Consider the following 15,199-nt stretch of genomic DNA (forward strand, 5'->3'; position numbering starts at 1 on the left):
AGTGTCATGCAATATGGTTTCCGTTCTGCTAGATCTACAGCTGATGTGCTAACAGTTATATCCCATAGGATTAGTGAATCTCCCGACAAAGGCTTCCTTTCTAGGGCAATTGCTCTTGACATATCAAAGGCCTTCGATAAGGTTTGGCATAAGGGCCTACTTCACAAGATTTCCAGCTACGGTATAACTGGAAATATTTTCTCAATCATTAAATCATTTCTCTCTGATAGGCCCATAAGAGTAGTGATTGATGGGCAGAAATCAGAAGCCCGCAGTATTGATGTTGAAGTCCCTCAGGGGTCCATCCTAGGCCCAACTCTCTTCCTGGTCTACATCAATTATTTCCCAAAACACATACTTAAATCATTCGTTGACATCTATGCTGATGACACCATCATCTACGGCAACACATCAAAGGCCGTAAATGACAAAGTTCTCTCTGATTAACTCTCCTCTAATCTTGTGGTACAGTAGGGGAAGAGGTGGCTGGTTACTTTTAATGCATCTAAAACCAAGCTCCTAACTTTACATCACCAACGCTCTGTTCCTCATCTAGCATCAATTGAAATAGATGGCTCTCGTCTTGGGGATGCTTCATGTTTTGAGAAGCTCCTGGGTTTGACCTTTACTCCTGATCTGAAATGGACCACGTATATAAAGTCTGTTGCCCGGGCCGCTGGGAAAATGGTAGGATCCTTCTACCGCTCCAGAAGATATCTCACTACTGATGCAATTCTCTATCTCTATAAAAGCCAAGTACGTCCAAAGATGGAGCACTGCTGCCACATCTGGGCTGGAGCTTCAAAAAACAGTCTATCCTGCCTTGACAGAGTACAAAATAGACTTCGTGGCTTAGTGGGGGATGCTCTCTTCTCTTCCCTGCAACCTCTCTCCCACAGAAGAGATATTGCGAGCCTGTCTTTGTTTTATCGTTATTTCCATGGCAAGTGCTCGCCTGAGCTCCAATCTCTGGTCCCTCCTCGCCAATCTTTCATGATAAACACCCGTCTAGCTAAAACCACTGTCAGTAATTCCCTCCACTCTTTAACTGTGCCTAAATCAAAACGTAGATTCCATGAACATAGCTTTTTTCTTAGAAGTGCACGCCTGTGGAATTCTCTTCCGTTTGCCTGTTTCCCACCTGACTGCAACTTGGACGTCTTCAAGTCCAACATAAACAAATTCCTGATTAATCGCCCCCTTGAGTAAGACGCTTTATCAAATCTCCAACACCAACTATTATTACGATATTATCCCATTGATTATTGCACACAAAATAACCCTTATCCCCGAGTGGCTTACGGGCCTTGATAAGTGGTGATCCCCATGTAAAAAAATCATGCATTTATGTAAAATACAGTTTTTTTAGTTATTCATTGAATTAGTCTCATTTCAGTTTCTATTTTCATCGATTGAGCTCTCGGGCGCTGCCATTGTATTCCGTAAGCGATCACGAAAATCTACAATTTCTTGGTTCTGTAGTTTCTTTATGATTATATCTCTTCAGGGTGACATTGCTTGCAAAACATAGTTTTCACTAAAGTAAGGACATTTTCTCGAAAGTTTATAACCATCTCCAAAGACTTTTCTGCATCATCCCAACATATTGCGTCATCAGGGTGTTCTTGGTTATTTACATTAGGGTCAAGATAATGGGAGCTATCGCTATTTTCATCCCCATTACTGCCTTCAGGATATTGATCAGTCGTTTCCTCATCTTGTTGTACCCACATTTCAACATCATTGCATTAAGTGATTTAAGAACAGCGTGGTTGGTCGGTAACCGTTTGGTTCCAAGAATTGTTTTTAGACCAGATGTTTCAAGATGTTTTTAGACCAGATTCTTTCAGTTCACTAGCCTTTGGCGTTGGGCATAATTTACCCCATGCTTTTGTTAATGTGCTTGTTCGAACTTGATTCCATGCACTTGCGAGAGAAAATATGACATCTTTTATAGTAAAATGGCGCTGAAAATCGCTTATACTCACGGTACTATTTATCATATTCATCATGAAATCATTTCTGTAAAAACATTTTAAGTTCCAAATAATCCCTTGACCCATAGGTTGGATGAGAGAAGTCACATTAGGTGGTAAGTAGCACACAAAAATATTCCCGCAAGATTACACTAGTTCTGACTCAGGAAGATGTGCTCTACAATTGTCCAACAGAAGCAAGCATTTTGAATCAGGTTTACCTAATTCAAGAAAACGCCTCTGGACAACTGCCACAAATTCTTGCAAAAACCATGTTTTTAAACAACTGTTGATTTATCCATCCATTTCGTGAAGAATAATAGGATACTGGCAAAGGCGAAACTCTTTTCAATGCTCGGGGACACTTTGATTTTCCGATGACAAGAAGCCTAAGTTTATGAGTTCCAGAAGCATTAGCGCATACCATCAATATTAGTCTTTCTTTATTTAATTTGAATCCTTTTATTTTCTGCTCCTCGGATCCGGTTCATGTTTTTTTAGGTAAGCACTTCGAATTTACGCCACTTTCATCAGCGTTGTAAACATCCTCTGGTGTTAAACCATAATCGGCAATTATCGTCTTGAATTTATCATAATAATTTGATGCTGCGTGTGTATCAGCAGACCATTGTTCGCCTGACATTGTTAATTGTCTTATACCATGTCTACTCTTAAAGCTCCTAAGCCAGCCGTCACTGAATTTCATATCTTCTGCGATATTCAACTCTTCCTTAAGAGATTTTGCTTTAGCAATTAACATGGACCCTTATATTGCTGCACCTTCATTCTGTTATGCTCCAAACCACTCATGCAATATTCGATATTTCAATGACGAGAAAGTTCAAGTTTAGAGAAAGTCCAGGTTTAGAAGAGGTCCAAATGAGAGGAAGTCCAAATGAAAGGAAATCCAAATGAGAAGAAGTCCAACTTTAGAGGAAGTTCAAATTAAAGGAGTTTTACTGTATATATATATATATATATATATATATATATATATATATTGAACACACCTTCAATAAAGTATACGTCAATATTGAAGTGATCTGCCGAATAAGTTTGAATGTTCTATAACACATCTTTGTCGGACACTGTCAGATCTCTTCATAATAATATCTAAAATTCACTTCAAACCTGCAAGGAAAACAGATATAAAATTTCTCGAGCAATCTGAAAAAACTATACTGAATGAGTAAAAAGCAGTAGTAGAGTGTACATATATTCAATGTAGCCGCCTTCAGCCTCAATCACTGCCTTGGTGCAGGCTCGGAAATGCACTGGCGGGAGCTTAGCGAATACTCGGGTGATGGCGACGATCAGGCTTGTTTTGGTGTTGTAGGAGGTCATGTTGGTGATTCGACGTATGACCAAATGAGGTAATCCAGCTGGTTCAGGTCGGGAGAGGAGGGGGAACAGTGAGAGAAGGCTACAAAGTTGTAGCACTCCTTCTGAAGCTAAGTCTTGGTCTCACTTGGGCCAGCGCCGAGTCCAGTTGCCACACCCAGTCTGTCAAACAAAGGAAAAACCAATATAGAAATGAGCCAACCACCGTTAGTAAATAAAGACATATTTAAAATTACAAACCTGTCATTGAATGTTTTTACTTTAAAACTGCTCCTTACTACAATAATATAGCATTCCGTGCAACCGGAGTCATAGAACAGATTTGCTACATTACCATCCCAAATCTTAAAAAAAAATAAGAAAACAATTTTTACTTAACGTCAAGTGATTCATTTTTCAGAAACATTGTGAAAAGAAAGAAAAAAAATCGATCTCTTTATCAATTTATGTCAACCAAAATAAACCCTTTTCAACTGGGGAAAAGTCGAGGTTCATTCTCTAATATTTAGAATAATATAAATCCATCTCTTATCCGTACCCAATGAATTAAATAGTAGAATAGACAAGATTCCCAAGATTCAGTAAATTGATGAGAAGTAAAATTCCGAATCATTACAAGACTTCGTCTGCTTATCCTGGCACTGTTTCCAGTTATCTGCAATTTCTCCTTAACAACTTAGCATTTAAACAATAACAATTCAGGTTGAAGATTTAATATTTCAAACAAATTTCAATATAATATTTAATGGAAATGAATATGAAATTCTTATGAATAACCGAACATCGATTACTTATTCTTATATTCTTATTTTCGTATCCTACATTTTGCAACTTTTTTGTGCATTTTATACCATAAACAACGATTGTTTTACTGTCATTTTCTGATATATATATATATATATATATATATATATATATATATATATATATATATATATATATATATACACGTTTTTGTTTCCTTTGTGGTGCACTAGCCACCCCTTTTCTTCTCTACACTGCCTTTGTGTCTCACATAATAACATGCATGCCCAGTATTTAACTGTAGCCTGTAATCAACAATACCGGAAGCGGAAACAGGGTAGCGGAAAGTGATTACTTGGATGAATCAGTAAAATGAAAGACAAATGTAATGGCTGTCGGTTCATTGAGGGTGATTACGAGGAAAGTGTAATGTAGCTTAGCGACAACCCGACCGCGCACAATACACTGCAAATAAACCAGGCATACAAAAGGCGGGTATGAATATTAACAGATTCTAAAAGACTCAGTGCAATCACCTCGACAAGTTAACAAGAAATAAACCACGACCAAAATTATATATATATATATATATATATATATATATATATATATATATATATATATATATATATATATATATTCATTTCTTTTTATGGATTTTAAGCTTAACTGCAAGCCGCACAATTTTTATCGTACTACTTTTAAATGAAATGAAATATAATTTTCCAGGTCATATGGTATTGTAGTTTCAGGATATATTATTATTATTATTATTATTATTATTATTATTATTATTATTATTATTATTAATAATAATAATAATAATAATAATAATAATAATAATAATAATAATTTTATTATTATTGCTCGTGGTAATAGTAGTAGTAAAAATAGTAGCTGTTGTAAACCAATCTGTATATTGATAGAAACAGCTTCACTATTATTGAAACAGTATAATCGTTATGTAAATATGTCGAAACCCTGTATGTGAGTAAGTAGTAGTAACTGTGTCGATTCTGATATAATCTTTTTTTAGTATATCTAAAATAAAATGTTGTATATATTTCTCTAAGTAAGTTCGATTATATCAATGCGTTTTTCCGTTAAGAGTGTGGTGTCGAATACTCAACAATCTTACGTGTTTTTATACGTTGCAGTTTCGTTTGCGACATAGTTTTAGTTAATTTGGTATTTTTCTAATCTAACTCTTGCCTTGATTGCATCTGTTGACATAACCATTTGTAGCTGTAATTTTCTGATCTCCAATGACGTCACCAATATCGACCGTATCTTATCAGAAACGCGGTCACAACTTACAGGCCAATATCGATTACGTTTCTCTAAAAAAACTTATCAACAATCAATACTATAACGCTTCGCTTGGCATATCAGAATTTATGTTGAAGTTATTATTTCGTTAACTTCTACAGATTTTATTACAAAGACATCTTTCTAAAGCGAATCAACTTTTGACCAATCGCCATTTCGGTCTGCGTTATAGTTGCTGTAATGAATCTTTCTCAAAAAGGTAGCAAGTCAGTTACGACTAAAACGCGGTATATTAGTTGTCTTTTACAAACTGTTTCATTCACTGAAAATACTTCTTGATTGTTAAGTTTTGTATTGTTTCAATAATTAAAGGTAGTAAATATAATAAAAAAATGGACAATATACTCACATATATACACATACTTATTCACATACACACACACACACTTTTATGCACACAAGTCTTATATTATTGTGACAATACAGCATAAAAAAGTGGTGTGCTTTAGTTAAAACAACTTTTTGACAAAATGCATCTTTTTACATCAACAGTTTTCTTCTAATTTTATACACTTATTCCAATGTTTTAAAAGGCATATCTTCTTTTTTATTAGTAGCGCCATCTATCTGCCAGGTCCTGAACTTATTGAGTGAATTGTCCTAGTACTAAAACTAGGTTAAAATGCTCTGATTGTAATTGCTATCAAAATTCAAGACGTGAAAACAGACTTAACTCAAGATAAACAACTCTTAAACTCTAATTTTATACCATTGTCTACGTTGAGTAAGTTTCTGCTCAGGGTTAAATTTCTTCGTGCAACTTATTATGAAGTCAAAGAGTGTCTTTCCATAATAAATCTCCGATGAATACTCTTGCTTTTTATTATCAACTGCAAATTTACAAAATTATGAAAATCGCATGAAATTATGCAATTTTTTCAAGTAGAATGATTAACAAATGAAAACTGATGAGATGTAAATTTGAGAAAAACATTTTTACAAACTTTGTGGTGGGATCAATTGTAAAAATGTATCTTTCGTCATAAGCATTTCACGCACACACACTATATATATATATATATATATATATATATATATATAATATATATATATATATATATATAAACGTATATATGTATATATATGTATATATATATATATATATATATATATATATATATATATATATATATATACGAGTGTCCGAAGATTTTCTATATTTTTCTTTCGATCACAATTGTAACTTCTTTTGTGATTTCGCACCAGAAGTGTAATGAGTAGTTTTTTTTTTAATAAAATGACATATTTTAATGACAATAAGCCTGTCGAAGGTCTCTTGCACCTTCAAACTTCCTTATATCTGCCTTTTCATACTGTCAACCCCTTCACAGCCATTTTCTGTAGAACCAACCGAACTTGCGCCTTTTTGAGGGAGATAAATTATAGGATTTCATTATCTTTATATCTTTCTTATCTGGAATTCCAGTTTAGTTCCACATTTAAACTTGATCGCCTCATGTTTTGTTCGAAAATCCCTTTCTACAGAAACGAATTTATTATAATTACAAATTCATGTCAGTAATTTTGTGTGTTCACCTTTTTGTTTTCGTTTTATTTTCTTCCAATCGGTAATCCTTCGGGGTTATTAGTTAACGTTTATCCTTGCTAGTAGTAGCAGTAGTAGTAGTAGTAGTAGTAGTAGTAGTAGTAGTAGTAGTAGTAGTAAGCGTCGAGTAATTTGTTAAACAGCGGAATGTGAAATGTGATTCACATCTTTTCAAACCTATAAATGAATATTGTGTTTCAACAGATGCTATTAATAGTATGATTACTCATGTTTATGAGAAACCCGGTATGCCAAAAACGCTTCATAGTGCTATGGTGCCTATTAGTGATGAACGGGCATCATGATAAATTAATAAACATAATCATTTATAATATTGATTTACTTTTATAATTTGTTCAAACTAGTAAATTCGCCTCAGGTTGCGTATATGTCAGCTTGCTTTTGTAACGGAGTTTTCTCAGCGTTACAAATAAGATGTCGAGATTCAAATAAGAAAATTCACTTTCAAATGTCTCCGTTATGAATACAAATGAGGCAACTCTTGTTAAGCCAAAGTTCATATCGATTCACGCCGCGTTTAATGATTCAATGAAGAAGACATTGTTTGTGTTAGAATGAAACTCTGTTAATGAAGATCTGAAAACATTCCCAGCAATCAAGTCCAGGGGCTTCGAAGATCGAACGTTGATGATACAGCGATTTGTTAGTTTTGCGTCGAGAGAAACTGTTGTGTTTGAATGCTCGACAGAACAAATTGCTGGTTGCTTTTGATTATACACTTTGCTCTATGACCAACGCCCGGTCTGCTAGCCAAAGGCCAAAGTAAGTCCTGATCAATACTAAAGGGTATTATGTTAATTTAAGGTTACTTATCCAATGGTGACGGAAGACGGGCTAAGTGAGCGGGTGTGGGGAGAAAATCAAAAAGTACAATGATGAGTTGTTCACATGTGTCAGCTTGTCAGGAAACAGTCAGTTTAGTTCATGATTATAGTAAATCGTAAACAATTAAGATGAGTCAAAAATTAAAACAATTTTTCAAAGAAAAAGTTGAAAGAAAGAAAAAATAAGAAAATATTCTGTGTCCAGTGTGAATACAATTACATCGACGCTATGTCTGAGTTAAACAAACAAGAGGAAAGGAGCCGCGAGCTTCTCAGAAACCACGATGTTTTATCAAATACTGTAACATGCCCTAGATGCAATAGCCTGTGTGCATTTCGCAAGAACAACAATATGTGGCGATGCATGAACTTCGCAGTGGTGCAAAAAAACGAAGAAGCAAAAGTGTTGCATTTTCAGTGTTAGTGAAAATGCTGGAACGTTCATTGCACGAATGCCAGCTTGAAAAATAGTCATTTTTGTAAATCATTTCCTAAGCCATCATTAAGACCAAAGGACGATACGTAGGTTGTACAGCAGCGAAGTGTGTGAACACTGGCTCCAACACCAAGAGCCCATAGGTGGCGAAAGAGTATGCGTCGAGATGGATGAAACCCTGATAGTTCGGCGTAAATACAACCGAGGTAGAATCTTCAGCCAACTTTGGTTATTTGGCGGAATTGAGCGTAGTTTAGTTATAGATTTAACACGAGCATACGAAAAAAAAGGGACAAGCAAACTTTACTCCTAAAATAGTTTGTTCTTCCAGGATCGGTACGCTATAGCGATTGCTGAAAAGCATATGTAAATCTACATAAATACTACACCGTATCACACTATCAACTGTTCAAAAACTTTTATTGACCAACATGATGCTTGTGTGCACACGTAGAATATCGAACGCTTGTGGCTCGATATTAACCAGATACCTGTTCATTAAAAGCTAAACTGACACCACAAGATTACTCCACAAATTTTTTCCTCCAACCTGGCGCGCTTTATAAGCATAAAGCTGAACTGAAATTTTATTAAGATTCTTGAAATAACGAAAGTTTAACAATATGATCGCCAGTGAATAACATATCAAAATAGCTCAAAAACTATTTGCCTGCGCTAATCGCTAATTTTCCCTGTGATAATTGTTTTCAGCATACCCGAAAACCTATAAAAGTCGTCGATCCTCATTTTATTAAGCGCAATTCCGAAAGCTGTTCTTAACATGGGGAAGTTAGGGAGGGTTTTTATTCCGAAAGCCGTTCTTAACATGAGGGAGGTGGGAAGTTTATTCCAAAAGAAATGATGAATAAACGTTTGCATCTCGTAGACTTTAGTACACAGATCGTCTGTTCATGCTCACTGCAGCGTGCGCCTGCATACTCACTATCCCATTTCGTTGAAATAACAAATATGGCGGTCAATTCAAACTACTAGAAATTACGTTACATATTACAGGTGTTAATATCTCGAAAAGTATTCATCTGAGCGATATTCGTATTCAGCATACGCAAAAACCTTTAAAAGTTGTCGATTTATTGAAAAATGTTAAGGCGTCTTGAGTTGGCGTAATGGTGAACACTGACCGAATTTATTTTTTAAATACAGTTTGGAGAACTTTTTTTGGTGTCCACCAAAGCGATTATTTTTCGTTTTTCACCATTTGTTGAAGCACTTATATGAAGGTATTTTCGCATTACGAATAGAAAGATTATCTTGTTAGTGAGTATGTCGCTCTGTTGTCAGATCGGTGTATATGCGCTCAAAGATATTTAATATATCGCCAGAAAAAGGGGGTCCTAAATCCATACCGTTAGTCATATGGAAGTTTTTCATTTTCGAGGTGCTGGATTATCGTTAGATTTATTAAAATTTTTGCAAAGAGAAGTAGGTGACATATAGACCGCTAATTTTGCAGATTAGTTCTTTCTCCAAAGTTTTTGAAAGTTGGTACACGGATAAAATTTTCCAGCTATCAAAGAAGCAATAATCTACCAGATATTTATTATAGAGTTAGGAGAGGATATGAACCCTAACCCTAATAGCATTCCTTTATATTATAGAAGAGATAATATCTTGTACGCATGTTTTGGAGGTGTTATGTTTTGCTAATGGCGATAAAATTTGATGAGTTGATCATCCAATGCGGTTTTGTCTGCAGTGTGAAATTGAGGATGAAGGTATTTATGGGGTACTAGGTGGTGTGTTGCGCAAACCACCTAGAAAAACAGTTAAGCTCTATCCGTTTCTGTAGAAGCGATATTATGGTTGTTAGATAATTGGGAATTATTGATTGTCCATCGTTTATCGTACTATTTCTTAGTTTCTGTGACGTGATTTGATTTCTAGTAATTTCGGTATACTTACTCTTAACTACGGTTATTACATAATCACAGTCGTTTCTTGGTGTTACAAATTAGTACATACTATAAGCTGACTTATGACGGTTAAAACAAAGTAATACTTCCTGTCTATGCATAATAGCAATTGCAAACGTCGAACCATTTAGGAAAATAGGGCTTTGAGATTTCCGCGTTGGGGCTTATTTTGCTATGCCTTAATTTATCAATTCAGTTTAAATTATTACACGTCATAGAAAGATGTAAAATTCATAATAATCTTCTTCAGTTTTTCCGAGTAACGTGGAGTTATGAGTCCTGTTAGTTCAAAATTCAACATATGCGCATGAACTGAACATTTTTAAGGCAAGCACATTTAATGTCGAGATTTATGCAAATGCAAACCCCTATTTTTTATGGAAAAACTGAGATAGCATCATCTTTTTTAATAACCAATGCAGGAATAAGAGAATGTGATATTAGTTTTAGCATTAAAACAATTTTTATTAATAAACTGCAAGTTGGTGGTCAATTATTTGAAGTTAAATCAAGAGTTATTCACTTTTTGGTGACTACAGATAGTTCAACTGTCAAATAAAAAATAGACATATTGACAGACAAAAATATCAAAAGTAATACGTGCAATTATAAACAATTATCAACGTTTACAAAATGTTTGTTCAGTCTGAACGTTTAGCTTTGATTGCTCTGCCTGCAAGGCCCCATAAAATTGTTACAACACATACATTTCTAACCAGGTTTGGATGATGCTTATAGCAATTGAGTGCAGAATATCATGAACATTTTCAATGACTACCGATATCATGCTGAGCGTCATATTCGATGGACACTTAGCAACTTGATTAAAGATTATCAATTGTTCCTGTATATTCCTCGCATAATCTGCATTTGAGGCCAACAGTACTTCCAGTATGCTTGCTTAATAATGTCTATTTAGTCAGAATTGATCCTCTGCACTCAGAATAAAAAGCTCTATTTCACTTTATTAATCAAGCATGACGCTACATGTATGGCTCAGTGGTTTCTTCTTCCGTTAATTTATTCAATACAGATGATTTATTGGCGCAGTAGATGTTTATCCTGCATATTATCTTGCATAGTGATCAATTATGTAGGATTTTTTCATATTCCTTGTTGAAATATTGTACCGATTAAGTTACACCCATTTTTCACCCGCCTGTTGTTCTAATAAGAATTTGTTGACTTTTTATCTCATTTTAGAGTCTTTTATTTCTTTCCTGTAGTAATCTACCCGGTTAGGTTGTCATGTTATATGAAGGTTTTAGTTTAACTAAACCATTTCGCCCGCATGGTTTACGCCGATAAAATGACGCATGTGATAAAAAATAAGTTTGCTCGTTTTAACATTTATTCATTAAATGTCACTACCATTTCAGCCCGACGTTGCCCAGGTGTTTCGAAGTGCATATTGAACAAAAAAAAAGGCGGTAGTGGGAAGGCAGGCTCCTGCAAAGGAGGAAAAGAATGTGACATCTTTGCTGTTACGACCACCGCCATACCGGAAGTGATGTAGGTTTAAATTAAGGCTAGACAATCGAAAGGAGAGGATGACTTTCAAAAAAAGGGACCCTCCTGTAGAAAAGTGCCCAGTTGAAGGTGAAGATATCAATGTTTTTAGCCAATTTTTCGATATTTGTCGTCTGAAAGGTCGAACTTCAAATGATACCGATTTTGGTCAAATCCGTCCCCTCTGTCGAAAGTTTTAGGCAGACATGCAAACATACATACATACATTTATATATTGACTAGCAGGGCTACCCGGCGTTGCTCGGGACCGTATAAACAATGAAAAAACAAAATCAGATATTGAACATATGTTTTATTCTTAGGGGAGAGGAATCTTTCATCTCTATGTATTATTTGTTTTATCTACCCTAGGACTGGTATTGTTCATGTTTTATCCCTAGCATAGGTAATTTACAGCATGTATATGAAATTGTTTTACCTTAGGGAGAAGAGAACAGGTAATATACAACATAACGTGTCTATATTACATCCCTGGCAACGCCTAGAAACCAGCTAGAACATGTATTTCAGTCAATCTTTATTACATCCTGGGCTATGCCGGGAAACCAGCTAATCTCTTATTAGTGACTTGACCACCAAAATACCTCCCTAAGTGTGTCCTTTCTTTTGAACTTATTAGATATAGGTATCTAGAAATGTGTGTGAAATTTTGTTGAATGCATTGTTCACTATGATTTTCTTATTGTTCTACACAATATCAACTGTAGCGAAATAACACAGTAAACTTAGTGTAGTGTTAGAATAAAGAGCAAAGGAAAAAATTAGAATCATATTCTGTAATTGCAAATCTAAATTTGCTAGCGTGTACCAGTATTTGCCAGGTTGTGGAAATTTGGAACTTATAACATATGTAGTGGCCTTTTCCTAGATACCTATTGCTAAAAATTATACTTTCATTTTGTTAGAAAAATCTCTCTTCGGATGCCCTGCATCATTCAAAATAAAAACAAATATTTTTATAATTGTTTCAGTATATTGCTACACAATGTGAAAGTTTTTAACGTTTGTAAAAAAAATCATGAATGTGCTTATATTGCAAAAAAGAAAATATCAGTGCACAGTATTGAAAGTGTTTGATATTCAAAAGTCTGTAACATTTCTACTAACTTCATAAGATGTCATGTGAGAAACTGAATTGAATATCAAGACATTATCTGAAGCGTTTTTATTTTGGTGTAACATATGTGTTTACAGTGAACCTTAACTTTTAATAAACAGATTGGTATGCAATGACATAGGCTAAGAATCTTTAACAAAATATATATAAATTGGAAAAATGTGTGAACAAATGAAAAAAAAATGATCCGCTCCACTTGATGACATCAAGCACAGTAATATTTTAGTGAAGAAAATATGAAATTGATGTTCAGTGATTAGTTTGGATGAATGAGAAAATGTAATTGTTTGATGCATAAAAATAACTCAGTTGCTGTATTTGATATTAAGCAGCAAAATATAGTGATTTGAATATTTGGGAAAACATCAAACCAGATTATGTAAAAAGAAAAAAAAAGATGAAATTAGAAAATATATATTTTATGTTTATGAGTTCTGCCAATCAAAATTTTGTGGCAGAAATTGGGTGATTACCATGCAATTTTATTTTGGTAAAATTCTTAAATTATTTGAATGTTTATTATAATTTCTAATTAGTGACTTGTTATAATCAAAATCCGCCCTAAAGAGTGTCCTTTCTTTTATTAGGTATCAGAGTAGGTATCAAGATTTCTACTTCTATACAAATGTGATATTTCAGATCTGTACATAAAAAATTTGTTGAATATATAGGTTGAGAATTGTTCTGTCTCTCTCTCTTTAACACACACACGCATTCTCACTTTTATAGATATAATAGATAGATTACTCTAGATGTATTTCCATATGTCTGAATACCCTATATACAAATTTTCAAATCTGTAGATAAAAAATTTGTTGAGTATATAGGTTGAAAATTGTTCTCTCTCTCTCTCTCTCTCACACACACATTCTCAATTTTAGAGATATAATAGATAGATTATGCTAGATATATTTCCATATGTCTGAATACCCTATATACAAATTTTCTAATCCGTAGATCAAATATTTGTTGAATATATAGGTTGAGAATTGTTCTTACTCTCTCTCTCTCTCTCTCTCTCTCTCTCTCTCGCTACCTCACACACACACATTCTAACTTTAATTGATATAATAGATAGATTATGCTAGATATATTTCCATATGTGTGAATACCCTATATACAAATTTTCTAATTCGTAGATAAACAATTTGTAGAGTGCATAGGTTGAGAATTGTTCTCTCTATCTCTCACACACACATTCTCACTTTTAAAGATATAATAGATTATGCTAGATATATTTCGATATTTCTGAATACCCTATATTCAAATTTTCAGATCTGTAGATAAAAAGTTTGTTGAATATATAGGTTGAGAACTGTTCTCTCTCTCTCTCTCTCTCTCTCTCTCTCTCTCTCTCTCTCTCTCTCTCTCGCTCACACACACACACACATTCTCACTTTTATAGATATAATAGAAAGATTATGCTAGATATATTTCTTTTTGTATGAATACTCTATATACAAATTTTAAAATCTGTAGATAAAGAATTTGTTGAGTATATGGGTTGAGAATTGTTCTCTCTCTCTCTCTCTCTCACACACACACACACACACACACATTCTCACTTTTATAGATATAATAGATTATGCTAGATATATTTCCATATGTCTGAATACCCTATATACAAATTTGTAAATCTGTAGATAAAAAATTTGTTGAGTATATAGGTTGAGAATTGTTCTCTCTCTCTATCACACACATTCTCACTTTTATAGATATAATAGACAGATTATGCCAGATATAATGAAATATGTCTGAATGCCCAATATACAAATTTTGAAATCTGTAGATAAAAAATTTGTTGTATACATAGGTTGAGAATTGTCCTCTCTCTCTCTCTCACACACACACACACACATTCTCACTTTTATACATATAATAGATAGATTATGCTAGATATATTTCTATATGTCTGAACACCCTATATACAAATGTTCAAATCTGTGGATAAAAAATTTGTTGAATGTATAGGTTGAGAATTTTTCTCTCTCTCTCTCTCTCTCCCTCTCTCGCTATCTCACACACACACATTCTCACTTTTATAGATAAAATAGATAGATTATGCTAGATATATTTCCATATGTCTGAATACCCTATATACAAATTTTCAAATCTGTAGATAAAAAATTTGTTGAATATATAGGTTTAGAATTGTTCTCTCTCTCACACACATTCTAACTTTTGTAGTTATAATAGATAGATTATGCTAGATATATTTCCATATGTCTGAATACCCTATATACAAATTTTCTAAGCTGTAGGTAAAAGATTTGTTGAGTATGTAGGTTAAGAATTGTTCTCTCTCTCTCTCTCACACACACACACACACACACACACACACACACACGTTCTCACTTTTATAGATATAATAGATAGATTATGCTAGATATATTTCTATATG

The 15,199-nt window shown here is 33.9% G+C and overlaps 1 long non-coding RNA gene across 1 annotated transcript in view; it reads right to left on the reverse strand.

Annotated features, from left to right (window-relative positions):
• LOC145252407 (uncharacterized) overlaps positions 1–15,199 on the reverse strand; it is a 52,297-nt gene that overhangs the window by 20,620 nt on the left and 16,478 nt on the right. Inside the window, exon 2 of the long non-coding RNA XR_013863592.1 lies at positions 3,558–3,661. This is a non-coding gene — a long non-coding RNA (uncharacterized LOC145252407). The remainder of the gene's footprint in view (positions 1–3,557; positions 3,662–15,199) is intronic.

Source organism: Euprymna scolopes, chromosome 29 (genome assembly GCF_053919585.1).
Source record: "Euprymna scolopes isolate OS-2025 chromosome 29, ASM5391958v1, whole genome shotgun sequence".
In the NCBI taxonomy this organism is placed as follows: Eukaryota; Metazoa; Mollusca; class Cephalopoda; order Sepiida; family Sepiolidae; genus Euprymna; species Euprymna scolopes.